A 21,570-nucleotide genomic window follows, 5' to 3' on the forward strand; every position below is an offset into this window, starting at 1 on the left:
TAAGCGCTGTTCGCCAAGAAAACAACGCCAGTTTTGAGGGTCTAAACATGCACAGAAACTCATGAAACTTGGCACACACATCTGGCCTGGTAAAATGAGCAATATTTTATTGTTGATTGTGCTATTTTTACAAAAATGACTCAATAGCGCCCCCGAGAAGTTTTTAACGAAGCAGCCCCGGTTGTACGTTTAAGCAAGAACGACGAATATTTTTAGGTGTATGAGGGAGCCCAAGACCTACAAAAAAGTCTCTTGGACCCATATGCTAAAATGAACAGGAAGTTAGCTACGAATTTTTGAATGTCCCATTTTTGACAATTTTTGCACATTCACAGGGGGCAGACTTTTGCCCACTTCTCCTACACGTTTCATCTGACTGAGTTAAGACTTGACCTGGACCATGTCAAGACCTGAGCCAACGACAGGGGGAAAAATCTTGACCTTTCGAAATACTATATGATGAAGGCGGGGCATCAAAATTTGTGTTTCGCACTGAAAAAGGATATGCTTAATAACTCCCCGGTACATGCTCCAAAAAATCCCAAACTTGACATGTATGTTTATCGTCAAGGCCTGAAGCTATCTCTATGACAACATTCAGTTATATATGCAGCGCCACCTAGCCCTTGAGGCATAAAAAAAAAATACCCCACATACGGTATTTTGTACAAAAAATGTAAACTCATTCTAAGTGTGATAACTAAGTCATTTATGAATATTCTTTTAGTTTCCACCACTCAAAATGTTCACTGGCATCAGACTTATCCAAACATATATATATTTTTATTTATTTTTGATAGCCTCTGTGGACATTAAAAGCAATATCGTGAATGAAGGATATGCTTAATAACTCCACAGTACATGCTCCAAAAAAAATCCCACACTTGACATGTATGCTTATAATCAAGGCCTGAAGGTATCTCGATGACAACATTCAGTTATAAATACAGCGCCACCTAGCCCTTGAGGCTTATATTAAAAAAAAAAACCACATACGGTATTTTGTACAAAAAAATTTAAACTCATTCTAAGTGTGATGACTAAGTCATTTCTGAATATTCTTTTAGTTTCCACCACTCAAATTGTTCACTGGCTTCACACCGATCCAAACGTATGTACGTTTCCATTTTGTTTTATTCATTTTTGATTGCCCCTTTGGACAATAAAAGTAACATTGTGCAATGAGTACAACGAGCGATGATGTATATATACACTTTTACAAAAAATACCAATCAGGGCAACTCATTGCCTAAAAATAAAAAAGGACGCTGATTTTTGCAGGTCTTAACAATCACCAAAACCCGTTGAGCTTGACACACACTGGCAAAAAAAATATTCTACATGTAAACGTTTATTATGCCATTTTCAAAGAAATTTTGCTTCCAATATGCCAGTACCCCAACGTGCCAGTACCCCAACGTGCCAGTACCCTAACGTGCAAGTACCCCAACGTGCAAGGACTCCAACGTGGCCCGGGCTGCGAGGGCCCTTTATAGCTGCTCGCAGCTCTAGTTAGGGCCCGAGCAGCGACCGCTGCGAGGTCCCTATTGTTTTTCAAGGAATTCTTATTATTCTTCTTCTTTTTATTTGTTATTATTCTTTTCCGCAAACAATCACATTTTTGAGACACTAAACGTGAACGAAAACTCACCAAACTTTACACACACGTCAGGCCTGGCGAAAAATTTGATATTTTAAAGTCGCCATAGGTGATAACAGAAAAATGGCTCCATAGCGCCACCTACATAGGTTAAACAGATCCCTGGCCCGCTACGATTGTCCGACGGCTATGAAAATTGTGTGGCACCTGTAGCACATCCAGATGAACAAAAACCTCTTTGATGTGTGTACCCTAAAATAGACAGGAAGTGAGATATGAGTATTTAAATGTCCAATTTTGGCCAATTTTTGCACATTTACAGGGGTCATACTTTTGCCTGCTTCTCCTACACGGGTAATCCAATTGACTTCAAACTTGGGATGTACCATCTCAAGACCTGGGACAACACCATGGTAAAAAATCTAAAGTTTTCGACATACTATATGACGGCGGTGGGGCATCAAATTTAGAGTTTCAAAACTCTTACTAAACGTAGTATTGCCGGTTGTATGTTTAACCTAGAGCTACGAAAATTGGTACACATATGTAACAGACTATGACCTACAAAAAAGTCTGTTGGTGCCATATGCTAAACCCAACAGGAAGTCCGCCAGAGGCGGGGCATCAAATTTTGAGTTTCAAAATTCTTACTTAATGAAGCATTCCCGGCTGTACGTTTCACCTAGAGTTACCAAAATTTAAAGACATATGTAACAGCCCTCAAGGTACAAAAAACTCTTTTTGAACCATATGCTAAACCTAACAGAAAGTCCACCATTTTGATTTACTTTGGAACGTGTTCCCATTTTTTTGGCCATTTCATAGGGGTCCTATTTTAACGAACTCCTCTTACAGAGTTTATCCGATCATCTTCAAACTTGGTGTGATTCATCTTAAGATGTTGAAGATGAAAAGTTATTGAAAGCTTTTTATTTCGCTGCACGCTGTTGTCGTGGCATGCACTTGTTTGCAAAGGAAAAAAATTCTTCTTAATGAAGAATTCTCAGTTGTACGAAGCAGCTAGAGCTACGAAAATTTGTAGACATATGTAACAGCCCACGATGTACAAAAAAGTCTCTTGCTGCTTTGTGCTAAACCCAACAGGAAGTCCCGCAAGGGCCGGGCATCACTTTTTGAGCTAAAAAACTCCTCTTTAACGAAGCATTCCCGGTTGTACCTTTCACCTAGCGCAATGATAATTTGGAGGCATACATAAGAGCCCACGATGTACAAAAAAGTCTTTTAGAACCATATGCTAAGCCAAACAGGAAGTCCGGCATTTTGATTTACTTTGCTATTTGTAGCCATTTTTTGGGGGCCTTTTATAGGCCTCATATTTTCTACAAAACTTATCAGATTGTCTTCATTCTTTGGCATGTTTCATCTGAAGTATTGCCGGTTATACGTTTAATCTAGAGCTACGAAAATTGGTACACATATGTAACAGACTATGATCTACAAAAAAGCCTGTTGGTGCCATATGCTAAACCTAACAGGAAGTCCGCCAGAGGCAGGGCATCAAATTTTGCATTTCAAAATTTTTACTTAATGAAGCATTTCCGGCTGTACGTTTCACCTAGAGTGACCAAAATTTGAAGACATATGTAACAGCCCTCGAGGTACAAAAAACTCTTTTTGAACCATATGCTAAACCTAACAGGAAGTCTGCCATTTTGATTTACTTTGGAACATGTTGCCATTTTTTTGGCCATTTCATAGGGGTCTTATTTTAACGAACTCCTCCTACAGAGTTTATCCGATCATCTTCAAACTTGGTGTGATTCATCTTAAGATGTTGACGATGAAAAGTTATTGAAAGCTTTTTATTTCGTCGCACGCTGTTGTCGTGGCATGCACTGTTGGCAAAGGAAAAAAAAATCCTTCTTAATGCAGCGTTCCCAGTTGGACGAAGCAGCTCGAGCTACAAAAATTTGTAGACATATGTACACATTTGTCCACATATATATATTTACATATGCATGTAAAAAAATTATGTCAGGCTAAACTAAATGGTTGATTAGGCCCCACACATTTTCACCTTACCATACCCGGCCCTCTTTGCAAAAGGTTTGAACACTCCTGGCCTAAACCTAGGTGTATACTCAAACTATGCACGCACATAAAGCCTGGAACAAAATGTGTAATTTAGAGGGTGCTTGTTTTGTTTTTTGTATTCCTTATATTTCATGTCATTATACTTGACACACTATTTTTACTACTCACTGAATCAGTTATAAGAACATTTAATTGATACAATCCAATCACATCCTAGAGAATTGAAAACACATTCAATCATGAGGTTGTTAAGACACATTTACTTCTGTAGCACTTAACCACAAACAAGTTGCGACATCCCCTGATCTAACCCTCCAACCGGGCAAGGAAAAACTTTCAGGGGTCATATTTTAACGAACCCCTCCTACAAAATTTATCCGACTGTCTTCAAACTTGGTGTGTTTCATCTTAAGATGTTTAAGATGCAAAGTAATCGAAAGTTTTTTATTTTGTAACACGCTGTTGCCATAGCAATGCATTGTTTGTCAAGTGCTGCTTTTTTTTTTTTTATACACATGAAAACTCATGGAACTTTGCAAACACATCAGACTTGTCATGAACATGAATTTTCAGAGATTTATTGTGCAATTTGCAATAAATAGCGCCCTCTAGACCTTTTTATGAAGCATTTCCGATTGTATGATTATGCTAGACCTACAAAAAAGTATTATGTAGCCATTTGCCAAACCAAAGAGGAAGTCCGCTATTTTGATTTTATTTTGGGAATTATACATCATTTTTGGCCTTTTTCATTCAACTTTGCACAGAAAAGGCATGGAAAAAACTAACATTTTAAATGGTCCTTGTTCCATGTAACAGTTGTCAAGTGCTGCTTTTTTTTTTTTTTATACACATGAAAACTCATGAAACTTTGCAAACACATCAGACTTGTCATGAACATGAATTTTCAGAGATTTATTGTGCAATTTGCAATAAATAGCGCCCTCTAGACATTTTTATGAAGCATTTCCGATTGTATGATTATGCTAGACCTACAAAAAAGTATTATGTAGCCATTTGCCAAACCAAAGAGGAAGTCCGCTATTTTGATTTTATTTTGGGAATTATACATAATTTTTGGCCTTCTTCATTAAACTTTGCACAGACAAGGCATGGAAAAAACTAACATTTTAAATGGTCCTTGTTCCATGTAACAGTACCCCAACGTGCCAGTACCCTGACGTGCAAGTAACCCAACGTTGTGCTCAATAGCGCCCTCTATGCATTTTTATGGAGCATTTCCAATTGTATGATTCAAGCGATACACAACTAAAGATGACTTGACCTAGATTTGTGAAAACTGGGAGGCATACCTATTAGCTTAAGACCTACAAAAAGTATTCTGTAGCTGTATGCTAAACCTAAAAGGAAGTCCGCCATTTTGAATTTATTTTGGGAATTGCGCACCATATTTTGCGTTTTGATTAAACTTTGCACACACAAGGCTTGTCAAAAACATTTTAGATGGTCCTTGTCCTATTTGACAGTACCCCAACGTGCCAGTACCCCGACGTGCAAGTACCCCAACGTGGCACGCCTTTGCTGTAGCGATGCATTGTTTGCAAAGAATTTTTTTTTTTATATGATTCAGCTAGATGTGTGAATATTGGGAGGCATACCTATCAGCCGAATACCTCGATAAAGCATTCCATAGCAATGTGAACAAACACAAAAAGCATGGCAAAACATTTACAATTTAGACGGTTTCTTATGAAACAGTACCCTAACGTGCCAGTACCCCGACGTGCAAATACCCCAACGTGGCACGGGTTGCGAGGGCCCTTTATAGCTGCTCGCAGCTCTAGTTATTCTTCTTCTTCTTCTTCTTCTTCTTCTTCTTCTTCTTTATTCTCCGCAAACGATCGCGATTTTGGGTACCTAAACATTCACGAAAACTCACCGAACTTTGCACACTCCTCAGGCCCGGCGAAAAATTTGATATTATTAAGTCGTCATAACAATGCGACTCGATAGCGCCCCCTAGCGTAGAAAAATAAAAACCAAGCCCGGCACGTTTGAGCTAGAGCAACAAAAATTGGCAGGCACGTGTAGCACCCCGAGACGCACAAAAAAGTCTATTGGGACCATGAAGCTAAAATGTACAGGAAGTGAGCTATGAATTTTTTTATGTCCAATTTTGGCCTATTTTGGCACATTCACTGTGGTCATGCTTTTTCCCCCTTTGCAAACATTTTTCATCCAATTGACTTCAAACTTGGCATTTATCATCTCAAGACCTGAGAGAAAAACTGGGCAAAACATCTTGCCTTTTTGAAATACTATATGACGGGGGCGGGGCATCAAATATTGCCTTTAAAATTTCATTTGTCCAGAAAGAGCAAATGCTTAATAACTCCCATGTTCAAGCTCCAAAAAATCTCAAACTTCTCAGGCAACGTAATAGTCACGGCCTGAAAACATCTATATGATAAAATTCAGTTATACATATAGCGCCACCTAGTGGTTACAATAAATGTCATACTTTACGTTTTTAGCTACTGTGCTGAGCTTGTTGAAGGGATCCATTTGAAAATTGGTCAGAAAAGGCTTAAGATGTTGATCATGCCCCACACCGAATATTGTAACTTTTCGCCAAAGGGCGTGGCCGCTACGGTGACGCAAAGTCTGAAGATTTTTCGTGAAAATAAAAGCTGCATTAACTTGACCGAGATGATCCTATCTTCTCAAAATTTCACACATTTGATGAGAGTCCAGCCCTAAAGACATCTACTGACTTATATTTTATCTAACTGATAGCGCCACCTAGTGGCAATTTTTTTTCTTACGAATTTTCTTCTACGTTTTTCTACAAACACGTTAACTGGACCTACCTCATATTTGCTCAGATGAGGGATTCGGCCTTCATGATGTCACAACACGAAGTTTGTGAGTTTTCGCGAATCGCTGTGGGCGTGGCTAAGCACTGTTCGCCAAGAAAACAACGCCAGTTTTGAGGGTCTAAACATGCGCAGAAACTCATGAAACTTGGCACACACATCTGGCCTGGTAAAATGAACAATATTTTATTGTTGATTGTGCTATTTTTACAAAAATGACTCAATAGCGCCCCCTAGGAATTTTTAATGAAGCAGCCCCGGTTGTACGTTTAAGCAAGATCTACGAAAATTTTTAGGTGTATGAGGGAGCCCAAGACCTACAAAAAAGTCTCTTGTACCCATATGCTAAAATGAACAGGAAGTGAGCTACGAATTTTTGAATGTCCCATTTTTGACGATTTTTGCACATTCACAGGGGGCAGACTTTTGCCCACTTCTCCTACACGTTTCATCCGACTGAGTTAAGACTTGGCCTGGACCATGTCAAGACCTGAGCCAACGACAGGGGGAAAAATTTTGACTTTTCGAAATACTATATGATGAGGGCGGGGCATCAAAATTTGTGTTTCGCAATGTAAAAGGATATGCTTGATAACTCCCCGGGACATGCTCCAAAAAATCCCAAACTTGACATGTATGTTTATCGTCAAGGCCTGAAGTTATCTCTATGACAACATTCAGTTATATATGCAGCGCCACCTAGCCCTTGAGGCAAGAAAAAAAAATACCCCACATACGGTGTTTTGTACAAAAAATGTAAACTCATTCTAAGTGTGATAATGAAGTCATTTATGAATATTCTTTTAGTTTCCACCACTCAAAATTTTCACTGGCATCAGACCTATCCAAACATATATATATTTTTATTTATTTTTGATAGCCTCTATGGACATTAAAAGCAATATCGTGAATGAAGGATATGCTTAATAACTCCACGGTACATGCTCCAAAAAAAATCCCACACTTGACATGTATGCTTATAATCAAGGCCTGAAGGTATCTCTATGACAACATTCAGTTATAAATACAGCGCCACCTAGCCCTTGAGGCTTATATAAAAAAAAAAAAAATACCCCACATACGGTATTTTGTACAAAAAATGTACACTCATTCTAAGTGTGATAACTAAGTCATTTATGAATATTCTTTTAGTTTCCACCACTCAAATTGTTCACTGGCTTCACACCGATCCAAACGTATGTACGTTTCCATTTTGTTTTATTCATTTTTGATTGCCCCTTTGGACAATAAAAGTAACATTGTGCAATGAGTCCAACGAGCGATGATGTATATATACACTTTTACAAAAAATACCAATCAGGGCAACTCATTGCCTAAAAATAAAAAAGGACGCTGATTTTTGCAGGTCTTAACAATCACCAAAACCCGTTGAGCTTGACACACACTGGCAAAAAAAATATTCTACATGTAAACGTTTATTATGCCATTTTCAAAGAAATTTTGCTTCCAATATGCCAGTACCCCAACGTGCCAGTACCCCAACGTGCCAGTACCCTAACGTGCAAGTACCCCAACGTGCAAGGACTCCAACGTGGCCCGGGCTGCGAGGGCCCTTTATAGCTGCTCGCAGCTCTAGTTAGGGCCCGAGCAGCGACCGCTGCGAGGTCCCTATTGTTTTTGTAAAAATTATTATTAGGGCCCGAGCAGCGACCGCTGCGAGGTCCCTATTGTTCCTGAAGGAATTCTTATTATTAGGGCCCGAGCAGCGACCGCTGCGAGGTCCCTATTGTTTTTGTAAAAATTATTATTATTATTATTATTATTATTATTATTATTATTAGGGCCCGAGCAGCGACCGCTGCGAGGTCCCTATTGTTTTTGTAAAAATTATTATTATTATTAGGGCCCGAGCAGCTACCGCTGCGAGGTCCCTATTGTTTTTCGATCGGATTATTATTATTATTCTTCTTCTTCTTCTTCTTCTTCTTCTCCGTAAACGATCTCGATTTTGGGTACCTAAACATTTACGAAAACTCACCAAACTTTGCACACTCCTCAGGCCCGGCGAAAAATTTGATATTATGAAGTCGTCATAACAACGCGACTCTGTAGCGCCCCCTAGCATAGAAAAATAAAAACCAAGCCCGGCATGTTTGAGCTAGAGCAACGAAAATTGGCAGGCACGTGTAGCACCCCGAGACGCACAAAAAAGTCTATTGGGACCATGTAGCTAAAATGTACAGGAAGTGAGCTATGAATTTTTTTATGTCCAATTTTGGCCTATTTTGGCACATTCACTGTGGTCATGCTTTTTCCCCCTTTGCAAACATTTTTCATCCAATTGACTTCAAACTTGGCATTTATCATCTCAAGACCTGAGAGAAAAACTGGGCAAAACATCTTGCCTTTTTGAAATACTATATGACGGGGGCGGGGCATCAAATATTGCCTTTAAAATTTCATTTGTCCAGAAAGAGCAAATGCTTAATAACTCCCATGTTCAAGCTCCAAAAAATCTCAAACTTCTCAGGCAACGTAATAGTCACGGCCTGAAAACATCTATATGATAAAATTCAGTTATACATATAGCGCCACCTAGTGGTTACAATAAATGTCATACTTTACGTTTTTAGCTACTGTGCTGAGCTTGTTGAAGGGATCCATTTGAAAATTGGTCAGAAAAGGCTTAAGATGTTGATCATGCCCCACACCGAATATTGTAACTTTTCGCCAAAGGGCGTGGCCGCTACGGTGACGCAAAGTCTGAAGATTTTTCGTGAAAATAAAAGCTGCATTAACTTGACCGAGATGATCCTATCTTCTCAAAATTTCACACATTTGATGAGAGTCCAGCCCTAAAGACATCTACTGACTTATATTTCATCTAACTGATAGCGCCACCTAGTGGCAATTTTTTTTCTTACGAATTTTCTTCTACGTTTTTCTCCAAACACGTTAACTGGACCTACCTCATATTTGCTCAGATGAGGGTTTCGGCCTTCATGATGTCACAACACGAAGTTTGTGAGTTTTCGCGAATTGCTGTGGGTGTGGCTAAGCGCTGTTCGCCAAGAAAACAACGCCAGTTTTGAGGGTCTAAACATGCACAGAAACTCATGAAACTTGGCACACACATCTGGCCTGGTAAAATGAGCAATATTTTATTGTTGATTGTGCTATTATTACAAAAATGACTCAATAGCGCCCCCTAGAAGTTTTTAACGAAGCAGCCCCGGTTGTACGTTTAAGCAAGAACGACGAATATTTTTAGGTGTATGAGGGAGCCCAAGACCTACAAAAAAGTCTCTTGGACCCATATGCTAAAATGAACAGGAAGTGAGCTACGAATTTTTGAATGTCCCATTTTTGACAATTTTTGCACATTCACAGGGCGCAGACTTTTGCCCACTTCTCCTACACGTTTCATCTGACTGAGTTAAGACTTGACCTGGACCATGTCAAGACCTGAGCCAACGACAGGGGGAAAAATCTTGACCTTTCGAAATACTATATGATGAAGGCGGGGCATCAAAATTTGTGTTTCGCACTGAAAAAGGATATGCTTAATAACTCCCCGGTACATGCTCCAAAAAATCCCAAACTTGACATGTATGTTTATCGTCAAGGCCTGAAGCTATCTCTATGACAACATTCAGTTATATATGCAGCGCCACCTAGCCCTTGAGGCATAAAAAAAAAATACCCCACATACGGTATTTTGTACAAAAAATGTAAACTCATTCTAAGTGTGATAACTAAGTCATTTATGAATATTCTTTTAGTTTCCACCACTCAAAATGTTCACTGGCATCAGACTTATCCAAACATATATATTTTTTTTTTAATTTTTGATAGCCTCTGTGGACATTAAAAGCAATATCGTGAATGAAGGATATGCTTAATAACTCCACGGTACATGCTCCAAAAAAAATCCCACACTTGACATGTATGCTTATAATCAAGGCCTGAAGGTATCTCGATGACAACATTCAGTTATAAATACAGCGCCACCTAGCCCTTGAGGCATGAAAAAAAAATACCCCACTTACGGTATTTTGTACAAAAAATGTAAACTCATTCTCAGTGTGATAACTAAGTCATTTAGGAATATTCTTTTACTTTCCACCACTCAAAATATTCACTGGCATCAGACCTAACCAAACATACATATTTTTGTTATTTAGTTTTATGTATTTTTGATAGCCTCTATGGACATTAAAAGCAATATCGTGAATGAAGGCTATGCTTAATAACTCCCAGGTACATGCTCCAAAAAATCCCATACTTGAAATGTATATTTATAGTCAAGGCCTGAAGGTATCTCTGACAAAATTCAGTTATAAATACAGCGCCACCTAGTCCTTGAGGCATAAAAAAAAAATGCCTCACTTACGGTATTTTTGCAAAAATTGTAAACTCATTGTAAGTGTGATAACTAAGTCATTTATGAATATTCTTTTACTTTCCACCACTCAATATGTTCACTGGCATCAGACCGATCCAAACATACGTATTTTTTATTTATTTTTATTTATTTTTTGATCGCCTCTATGGACAATAAAAGCAACATTGTGCAATGAGTACGAGCGATGATGTGTGTATATCTACTTTTACGAAAAATACCAATCAGGGCAACTCATTGCCTAAAAATAAAAAAAAGACGCTGATTTTTGCAGATCTTAACAATCACCAAAACCCATTGAGCTTGACATAATCATCACACCTGGGAAAAAAAAAAAAATCCACATGTTTATCATGCCATTTTCAAAGAAATTCTGCTTCCAATGTGCCAGTACCCCAATGTGCAAGTTCCCCAACGTGCAAGTACCCCAACGTGGCCCGGGCTGCGAGGGCCCTTTATAGCTGCTCGCAGCTCTAGTTATTATTATTATTATTATTCTTTATTCTCCGCAAACAATCGCGATTTTGGGTACGTAAATATTCACGAAAACTCACCGAACTTTGCACACTCCTCAGGTCCGGCGAAAAATTTGATATTATGAAGTCGTTATAACAACGCGACTCTATAGCGCCCCCTAGCGTAGAAAAATAAAAACCAAGCCCAACACGTTTGAGCTAGAGCAACGAAAATTGGCAGGCACGTGTAGCACCCCGAGACGCACAAAAAAGTCTATTGGGACCATGTGGCTAAAATGTACAGGAAGTGAGCTATGAATTTTTTAATGTCCAATTTTGGCCTATTTTGGCACATTCACTGTGGTCATGCTTTTTCCCCCTTTGCAAACATTTTTCATCCAATTGACTTCAAACTTGGCATTTATCATCTCAAGACCTGAGAGAACAGCTGGGCAAAACATCTTGCCTTTTCGAAATACTATATGACGGGGGCGGAGCATCAAATATTGCCTTTAAAATTTCATTTGTCCAGAAAGAGCAAATGCTTAATAACTCCCATGTTCAAGCTCCAAAAAATCTCAAACTTCTCAGGCAACGTAATAGTCACGGCCTGAAAACATCTATATGATAAAATTCAGTTATACATATAGCGCCACCTAGTGGTTACAATAAATGTCATACTTTACGTTTTTAGCTACTGTGCTGAGCTTGTTGAAGGGATCCATTTGAAAATTGGTCAGAAAAGCCTTAAGATGTTGATCATGCCCCACACCGAATATTGTAACTTTTCGCCAAAGGGCGTGGCCGCTACGGTGACGCAAAGTCTGAAGATTTTTCTTGAAAATAAAAGCTGCATTAACTTGACCGAGATGATCCTATCTTCTCAAAATTTCACACATTTGATGAGAGTCCAGCCCTAAAGACATCTACTGACTTATATTTCATCTAACTGATAACGCCACCTAGTGGCAATTTTTTTCTTACGAATTTTCTTCTACGTTTTTCTCCAAACACGTTAACTGGACCTACCTCATATTTGCTCAGATGAGGGTTTCGACCTTCATGATGTCACAACACGAAGTTTGTGAGTTTTCGCGAATTGTTGTGGGTGTGGCTCAGCGCTGTTCGCCAAGAAAACAACGCCAGTTTTGAGGGTCTAAACATGCACAGAAACTCATGAAACTTGGCACACACATCTGGCCTGGTAAAATAAGCAATATTTTATTGTTGATTGTGCTATTTTTACAAAAATGACTCAATAGCGCCCCCTAGAAGTTTTAAACGAAGCAGCCCCGGTTGTACGTTTAAGCAAGAACGACGAATATTTTTAGGTGTATGAGGGAGCCCAAGACCTCCAAAAAAGTCTCTTGGACCCATATGCTAAAATTAACAGGAAGTGAGCTACGAATTTTTGAATGTCTCATTTTTGACGATTTTTGCACATTCACAGGGGGCAGACTTTTGCCCACTTCTCCTACACGTTTCATCTGACTGAGTTAAGACTTGACCTGGACCATGTCAAGACCTGACAGGGGGAAAAATCTTGACCTTTCGAAATACTATATGATGAAGGCGGGGCATCAAAATTTGTGTTTCGCACTGAAAAAGGATATGCTTAATAACTCCCCGGTACATGCTCCAAAAAATCCCAAACTTGACATGTATGTTTATCGTCAAGGCCTGAAGCTATCTCTATGACAACATTCAGTTATATATGCAGCGCCACCTCGCCCTTGAGGCATAAAAAAAAAATACCCCACATACGGTATTTTGTACAAAAAATGTAAACTCATTCTAAGTGTGATAACTAAGTCATTTATGAATATTCTTTTAGTTTCCACCACTCAAAATGTTCACTGGCATCAGACTTATCCAAACATATATATATTTTTATTTATTTTTGATAGCCTCTGTGGACATTAAAAGCAATATCGTGAATGAAGGATATGCTTAATAACTCCACGGTACATGCTCCAAAAAAAATCCCACACTTGACATGTATGCTTATAATCAAGGCCTGAAGGTATCTCGATGACAACATTCAGTTATAAATACAGCGCCACCTAGCCCTTGAGGCATAATTATATATATAAAAAAAAAAAAAAAAAAGATACGGTATTTTGTACAAAAAATGTAAACTCCTTCTAAGTGTGATGACTAAGTCATTTATGAATATTCTTTTAGTTTCCACCACTCAAATTGTTCACTGGCTTCACACTGATCCAAACGTATGTACGTTTCCATTTTGTTTTATTCATTTTTGATTGCCCCTTTGGACAATAAAAGTAACATTGTGCAATGAGTACAACGAGCGATGATGTATATATACACTTTTACAAAAAATACCAATCAGGGCAACTCATTGCCTAAAAATAAAAAAGGACGCTGATTTTTGCAGGTCTTAACAATCACCAAAACCCGTTGAGCTTGACACACACTGGCAAAAAAAATATTCTACATGTAAACGTTTATTATGCCATTTTCAAAGAAATTTTGCTTCCAATATGCCAGTACCCCAACGTGCCAGTACCCTAACGTGCAAGTACCCCAACGTGCAAGGACCATAACGTGGCCCGGGCTGCGAGGGCCCTTTATAGCTGCTCGCAGCTCTAGTTATTATTCTTCTTCTTCTTCTTCTTCTTCTTCTTCTTTATTCTCCGCAAACGATCGCGATTTTGGGTACCTAAACATTCACGAAAACTCACCGAACTTTGCACACTCCTCAGGCCCGGCGAAAAATTTGATATTATTAAGTCGTCATAACAATGCGACTCGATAGCGCCCCCTAGCGTAGAAAAATAAAAACCAAGCCCGGCACGTTTGAGCTAGAGCAACAAAAATTGGCAGGCACGTGTAGCACCCCGAGACGCAAAAAAAAGTCTATTGGGACCATGTAGCTAAAATGTACAGGAAGTGAGCTATGAATTTTTTTATGTCCAATTTTGGCCTATTTTGGCACATTCACTGTGGTCATGCTTTTTCCCCCTTTGCAAACATTTTTCATCCAATTGACTTCAAACTTGGCATTTATCATCTCAAGACCTGAGAGAACAACTGGGCAAAACATCTTGCCTTTTTGAAATACTATATGACGGGGGCGGGGCATCAAATATTGCCTTTAAAATTTCATTTGTCCAGAAAGAGCAAATGCTTAATAACTCCCATGTTCAAGCTCCAAAAAATCTCAAACTTCTCAGGCAACGTAATAGTCACGGCCTGAAAACATCTATATGATAAAATTCAGTTATACATATAGCGCCACCTAGTGGTTACAATAAATGTCATACTTTACGTTTTTAGCTACTGTGCTGAGCTTGTTGAAGGGATCCATTTGAAAATTGGTCAGAAAAGCCTTAAGATGTTGATTATGCCCCACACCGAATATTGTAACTTTTCGCCAAAGGGCGTGGCCGCTACGGTGACGCAAAGTCTGAAGATTTTTCGTGAAAATAAAAGCTGCATTAACTTGACCGAGATGATCCTATCTTCTCAAAATTTCACACATTTGATGAGAGTCCAGCCCTAAAGACATCTATGAACTTATATTTCATCTAACTGATCGCGCCACCTAGTGGCAATTTTTTTTCTTACGAATTTTCTTCTACGTTTTTCTCCAAACACGTTAACTGGACCTACCTCATATTTGCTCAGATGAGGGTTTCGGCCTTCATGATGTCACAACACGAAGTTTGTGAGTTTTCGCGAATTGCTGTGGGTGTGGCTAAGCACTGTTCGCCAAGAAAACAAAGCCAGTTTTGAGGGTCTAAACATGCACAGAAACTCATGAAACTTGGCACACACATCTGGCCTGGTAAAATGAGCAATATTTTATTGTTGATTGTGCTATTTTTACAAAAATGACTCAATAGCGCCCCCTAGAAGTTTTTAACGAAGCAGCCCCGGTTGTACGTTTAAGCAAGAACGACGAATATTTTTAGGTGTATGAGGGAGCCCAAGACCTACAAAAAAGTCTAATGGACCCATATGCTAAAATGAACAGGAAGTGAGCTACGAATTTTTGAATGTCCCATTTTTGACAATTTTTTCACATTCACAGGGGGCAGACTTTTGCCCACTTCTCCTACACGTTTTATCCGACTGACTTATGACTTGACCTGGACCATGCCAAGACCTGAGCCAACAACAGACGGAAAAATCTTGACTTTCGGAAATACTATATGGTGAGGGCGGGGCATCAAAATTTGTGTTTCGCACTGAAAAAGGATATGCTTAATAACTCCCCGGTACATGCTCCAAAAAATCCCAAACTTGACATGTATGTTTATCGTCAAGGCCTGAAGGTATCTCTATGACAACATTCAGTTATATATGCAGCGCCACCTAGCCCTTGAGGCATGAAAAAAAAATACCCCACATACGGTATTTTGTACAAAAAATGTACACTCATTCTAAGTGTGATAACTAAGTCATTTATGAATATTTTTTTAGTTTCCACCACTCAAAATGTTCACTGGCATCAGACTTATCCAAACATATATATATTTTTATTTATTTTTGATAGCCTCTATGGACATTAAAAGCAATATCGTGAATGAAGGATATGCTTAATAACTCCACGGTACATGCTCCAAAAAAAAATCCCACACTTGACATGTATGCTTATAATCAAGGCCTGAAGGTATCTCTATGACAACATTCAGTTATAAATACAGCGCCACCTAGCCCTTGAGGCTTATATAAAAATAAAAAAAAATACCCCACATACGGTATTTTGTACAAAAAATGTACACTCATTCTAAGTGTGATAACTAAGTCATTTATGAATATTCTTTTAGTTTCCACCACTCAAATTGTTCACTGGCTTCACACCGATCCAAACGTATGTACGTTTCCATTTTGTTTTATTCATTTTTGATTGCCCCTTTGGACAATAAAAGTAACATTGTGCAATGAGTACAACGAGCGATGATGTGTATATACACTTTTACAAAAAAATACCAATCAGGGCAACTCATTGCCTAAAAATAAAAAAGGACGCTGATTTTTGCAGGTCTTAACAATCACCAAAACCCGTTGAGCTTGACACACACACTGGCAAAAAAATATTCTACATGTAAACGTTTATTATGCCATTTTCAAAGAAATTTTGCTTCCAATATGCCAGTACCCCAACGTGCCAGTACCCCAACGTGCAAGTACCCCAACGTGCAAGGACCCCAACGTGGCCCGGGCTGCGAGGGCCCTTTATAGCTGCTCGCAGCTCTAGTTCTTCTTCTTCTTCTTCTTTGTTATTATTCTTTTCCGCAAACAACCACATTTTTGAGGCACTAAACATGAACGAAAACTCACCAAACTTTACACGCAGATCGGGTCTGGCGAAAAATTTGATATTTTAAAGTCGCCATACATGATAACAGAAAAATGGCTCTGTAGCGCCACCTACATAGGTTTAACGGATCCCTGTCCCGCTACGATTGTCCTATGGCTACGAAAATTGTGTGGCACCTGTAGCACATCCAGATGAACAAAAACCTCTTTGATATGTGTACCCTAAAATAGACAGGAAGTGAGGTATGAGTATTTGAATGTCCAATTTTGGCCCATTTTTGCACATTTACAGGGGTCATACTTTTGCCCGCTTCTCCTACACGGTTAACCCGATTGACTTCAAACTTGGGCTGTACCATCTCAACACCTGGGACAACATCATGGTAAAAAATCTAAAGTTTTTGACATACTATATGACGGTGGCGGGGCATCAAATTTACAGTTTCAAAATTCTTACTTAACGAAGCATTGCCGGTGGTACGTTTAATCTAGAGCTACGAAAATTGGTACACATATGTAACAGACTATGATCTACAAAAAAGCCTGTTGGTGCCATATGCTAAACCTAACAGGAAGTCCGCCAGAGGCGAGGCATCAAATTTTGTGTTTAAAAATTCTAACTTAATGAAGCATTCCCGGCTGTACATTTCACCTAGAGTTACCAATATTTGAAGACATATGTAACAGCCCTCAAGGTACAAAAAACTCTTTTTGAACCATATGCTAAACCGAACAGGAAGTCCGCCATTTTGATTTACTTTGGAACGTGTTGCCATTTTTTGGGCCATTTCATAGGGGTCTTATTTTAACGAACTCCTCCTACAGAGTTTATCCGATCATCTCCAAACTTGGTGTGATTCATCTTAAGATGTTGAAGATGAAAAGTTATTGAAAGCTTTTTATTTTGTCGCACGCTGTTGCCGTGGCATGCACAGTTTGCAAAGGAAAAAATTACTTCTTAATGAAGCATTCCCAGTTGTACGAAGCAGCTAGAGCTACGAAAATTTGGAGACAAATGTAACAGCCCACGATGTACAAAAAAGTCTCTTGGTGCCATGTGCTAAACCCAACAGGAAGTCCCGTAGGGGCCGGGCATCACATTTTGAGCTAAAAAACTCCTCTTTAACGAAGCATTCCCGGTTGTACGGTTCACCTAGCGCTATGATAATTTAGAGGCATACATAAGAGCCCACGATGTACAAAAAAGTCTCTTGGAACCATGTGCTAAACCAAACAGGAAGTCCGCCATTTTGATTTATGATGGGATTTGTAGACTTTTTTTGTGGCCTTTTTTAGGGGTCATATTTTAACTCCTCCTACAAAATTCATCCGACCGTGTTCAAACTTGGTGTGTTTCATCTTAAGATGTTTAAGATGCAAATTTATCGAAAGTTTTTTATTTTGTCGCACGCTGCTGCTATAGAGATGCATTGGTTGCCAAGTAAAGTGCTGCTTTGTTTTTTTTTATCTATACATGTGTGAAAACTCGTGAAACTTTGCACACACATCAGACTTGTCATTAACATGAATTTTTAGAGATTTCTTGTGCAATTTGCAATAAATCGCACCCTCTATACATTTTTTATGGAGCATTTCCGATTGGATGATTCAAGCGCAAAATAACTAAAGATGACTTGACTTGACCTAGATTTGTGAAAACTCAGAGGCATACCTATTATATTATTATTATTTTTTGTACCTTACAAGATTATCTCTTGTGCCACATTAAACCCCTTTGCAGGCCTGAGCCAAACCACGGTCCATACATTTGATACCACTGCTTTATTTCAATGGTCAAGTACTTCATAACCACACCTACTTATGCTTGTCCTTGCATATATAGTAGACAACAAAGAGCTCTTTCAACAAAAGACATTTCCATCTACAAAGTCATACAAGGTAAGCACTCTATAAATTCTGCAATCACTACACTTCTATTCCTAAATTATCACTTCAAATACCAACAATGGTTAATACAGCTACAAATTTCTTGTATGTTTATGAAGTATGATACTGTATTTATTTCTACTCCTTTGCTTTTCTACAGAACATGAACAAATCAACAAGCAAATTCTCTTTTGATAAAGACCCTCTAATCATCTCCATACGCAAAGATTGCCAACTTTTTTCCGTAAGTATACAATACATAAACTAAACAGGACAACTTTCTCAATCATATACAGTATGCCATACATATATGTATTAAGTTCTCATTTATTAACAGGTTTGTTAAAGGCACCTTTAGTGTGTTTTTCTGTTTGTAATGTTTCTCCACGAGCACGTCTAGCCATTGATATCATGTAGAACACATATGCTAACCTTTTAGAGACAATTGAAGCTTACTTGCACAGTAGCCACTATCTTAACCACTTAATTCACATGTCTACTTGACAACTTATTACATGTAGTGAAATGGTACTTTGTGCGTCTTATGCTTTTTTCTGAACACTGCTTTTCAACTCTTTCCTTAAAACCAATACATGCGGCACTGTTATACTGTATAAATATATATGTCCGTGTGTATATATAACCATTTATGTACCTGTCGTATCCTTACTTTTATTCATCATTTCATCACACAATCCTAAAACATTGCTTTTTGACCCAGAGGATTCAACTATACCATTTTTGCGTGTCTTATTACTTACTAGCTATATTATTTATTAACGGGCAAAAACTATGAATATAAGATCACCGTCAAATATTACGTCTGTAATATCCATATACAGTGCATTACATAATATGCATTTGTATTAAGACACTACCATGCTAAAAATATGCACACGACTGTTCTGTAAACTACACCTAAGACAACCAAACTTCACAGATCTAACATGATTCTTCATTCTTTTTTGTTCTACAGATGTATCAAATGCTGCCACACAGACAGAAGAAGCCACTGAGGACATGCACGAAGACGATGATCACAATATAACAGGACAGGTTAACCCCCCTGAAGTTTTAGCCCGCAGATCAAAGCGTCCTAGGACTAATTCATCCATGGAGGTTACATTATCCTAAGACAGACTATGTGCTAACCCAAACTCTTTGACCCCAAGGGATTCATCTGTCCCAGAAAACTTTTACACTAAAGAGTTTATCTGTCCTAGGGCGCTGTTAACCCCAGGTTAAAGTGTTATTTAATCTGTCCTGTTACAACAGCTATACATAAACAGCTGCATTCCTCTCCTGTTCCATCTCTCGCACTTCTTTCATCTCTTTTTCTCCTCTACTTATACCTATGCTTGCTCATGTGCTTTTTTCCCCTTTAGATGATGTCATTGGTTAGCCTGCTTCAAAGCTACATTTTTTCTTGAATAACTGTCACACATTTACTGTTTGCTGGACCCTACAAAACTGTCACAATACTTCACTATGTCATGAATACATATGTGTTGCACAGCGACACCACATTAAGAGTCATCAAAAAGCTTTTTATTTGATCACACACCATCTCTGTGCCATGCAATGTTTTCAAATAAACAGATGCTGGTTTTGAATATCAAACGAGCGACTTTTCATGAAACTTTGCACACACATCAGAAAGTCCACACTTTTGAATTTATTTTGGGAATTGTGCATCATTTTTGGCCTTTTACTGCACCTTTTTACACACAAGGCACGGCAAATGCATTTCTATTTTCCATGGTCCTTGTCTATTTAACAGTACCCCAACGTGCAAGTCCCCCGACTTGCATATACCCCAACGTGGCCCGGGTTGCGAGGGCCCTTTATAGCTGCTCGCAGCTCTAGTTATTATTATTATTATTATTATTATTATTATTATTATTATTATTATTATTATTATTATTATTATTATTAGGGCCCGAGCAGCGACCGCTGCGAGGTCCCTATTGTTTTTCAAGGAATTCTTATTATTCTTCTTTTTATTTTTTGTTATTATTCTTTTCCGCAAACAATCACATTTTTGAGACACTAAACGTGAACGAAAACTCACCAAACTTTACACACACGTCAGGCCTGGCGAAAAATTTGATATTTTAAAGTCGCCATAGGTGATAACAGAAAAATGGCTCCATAGCGCCACCTACATAGGTTAAACAGATCCCTGGCCCGCTACGATTGTCCGACGGCTATGAAAATTGTGTGGCACCTGTAGCACATCCAGATGAACAAAAACCTCTTTGATGTGTGTACCCTAAAATAGACAGGAAGTGAGATATGAGTATTTAAATGTCCAATTTTGGCCAATTTTTGCACATTTACAGGGGTCATACTTTTGCCTGCTTCTCCTACACGGTTAATCCAATTGACTTCAAACTTGGGATGTACCATCTCAAGACCTGGGACAACACCATGGTAAAAAATCTAAAGTTTTCGACATACTATATGACGGCGGTGGGGCATCAAATTTAGAGTTTCAAAACTCTTACTAAACGTAGTATTGCCGGTTGTATGTTTAACCTAGAGCTACGAAAATTGGTACACATATGTAACAGACTATGACCTACAAAAAAGTCTGTTGGTGCCATATGCTAAACCCAACAGGAAGTCCGCCAGAGGCGGGGCATCAAATTTTGAGTTTCAAAATTCTTACTTAATGAAGCATTCCCGGCTGTACGTTTCACCTAGAGTTACCAAAATTTAAAGACATATGTAACAGCCCTCAAGGTACAAAAAACTCTTTTTGAACCATATGCTAAACCGAACAGAAAGTCCACCATTTTGATTTACTTTGGAACGTGTTCCCATTTTTTTGGCCATTTCATAGGGGTCCTATTTTAACGAACTCCTCTTACAGAGTTTATCCGATCATCTTCAAACTTGGTGTGATTCATCTTAAGATGTTGAAGATGAAAAGTTATTGAAAGCTTTTTATTTCGCTGCACGCTGTTGTCGTGGCATGCACTTGTTTGCAAAGGAAAAAAATTCTTCTTAATGAAGAATTCTCAGTTGTACGAAGCAGCTAGAGCTACGAAAATTTGTAGACATATGTAACAGCCCACGATG

The 21,570-nt window shown here is 38.6% G+C and overlaps 1 protein-coding gene and 1 long non-coding RNA gene across 2 annotated transcripts in view; one reads left to right on the plus strand and one right to left on the minus strand.

Moving 5' to 3' along the window:
• The window catches only part of LOC144004815 (uncharacterized), a 237,131-nt gene that overhangs the window by 43,173 nt on the left and 172,388 nt on the right, over positions 1–21,570 (minus strand). The window lies entirely within an intron of this gene.
• Positions 16,845–18,675, plus strand: LOC144004545 (uncharacterized). The gene is made up of 3 exons (XR_013279408.1): positions 16,845–16,982; positions 18,341–18,498; positions 18,647–18,675. It is a non-coding gene; the product is annotated as an uncharacterized LOC144004545 (long non-coding RNA).

The sequence above is a fragment of the Festucalex cinctus genome, chromosome 17 (genome assembly GCF_051991245.1).
Source record: "Festucalex cinctus isolate MCC-2025b chromosome 17, RoL_Fcin_1.0, whole genome shotgun sequence".
NCBI lineage: Eukaryota > Metazoa > Chordata > Actinopteri > Syngnathiformes > Syngnathidae > Festucalex > Festucalex cinctus.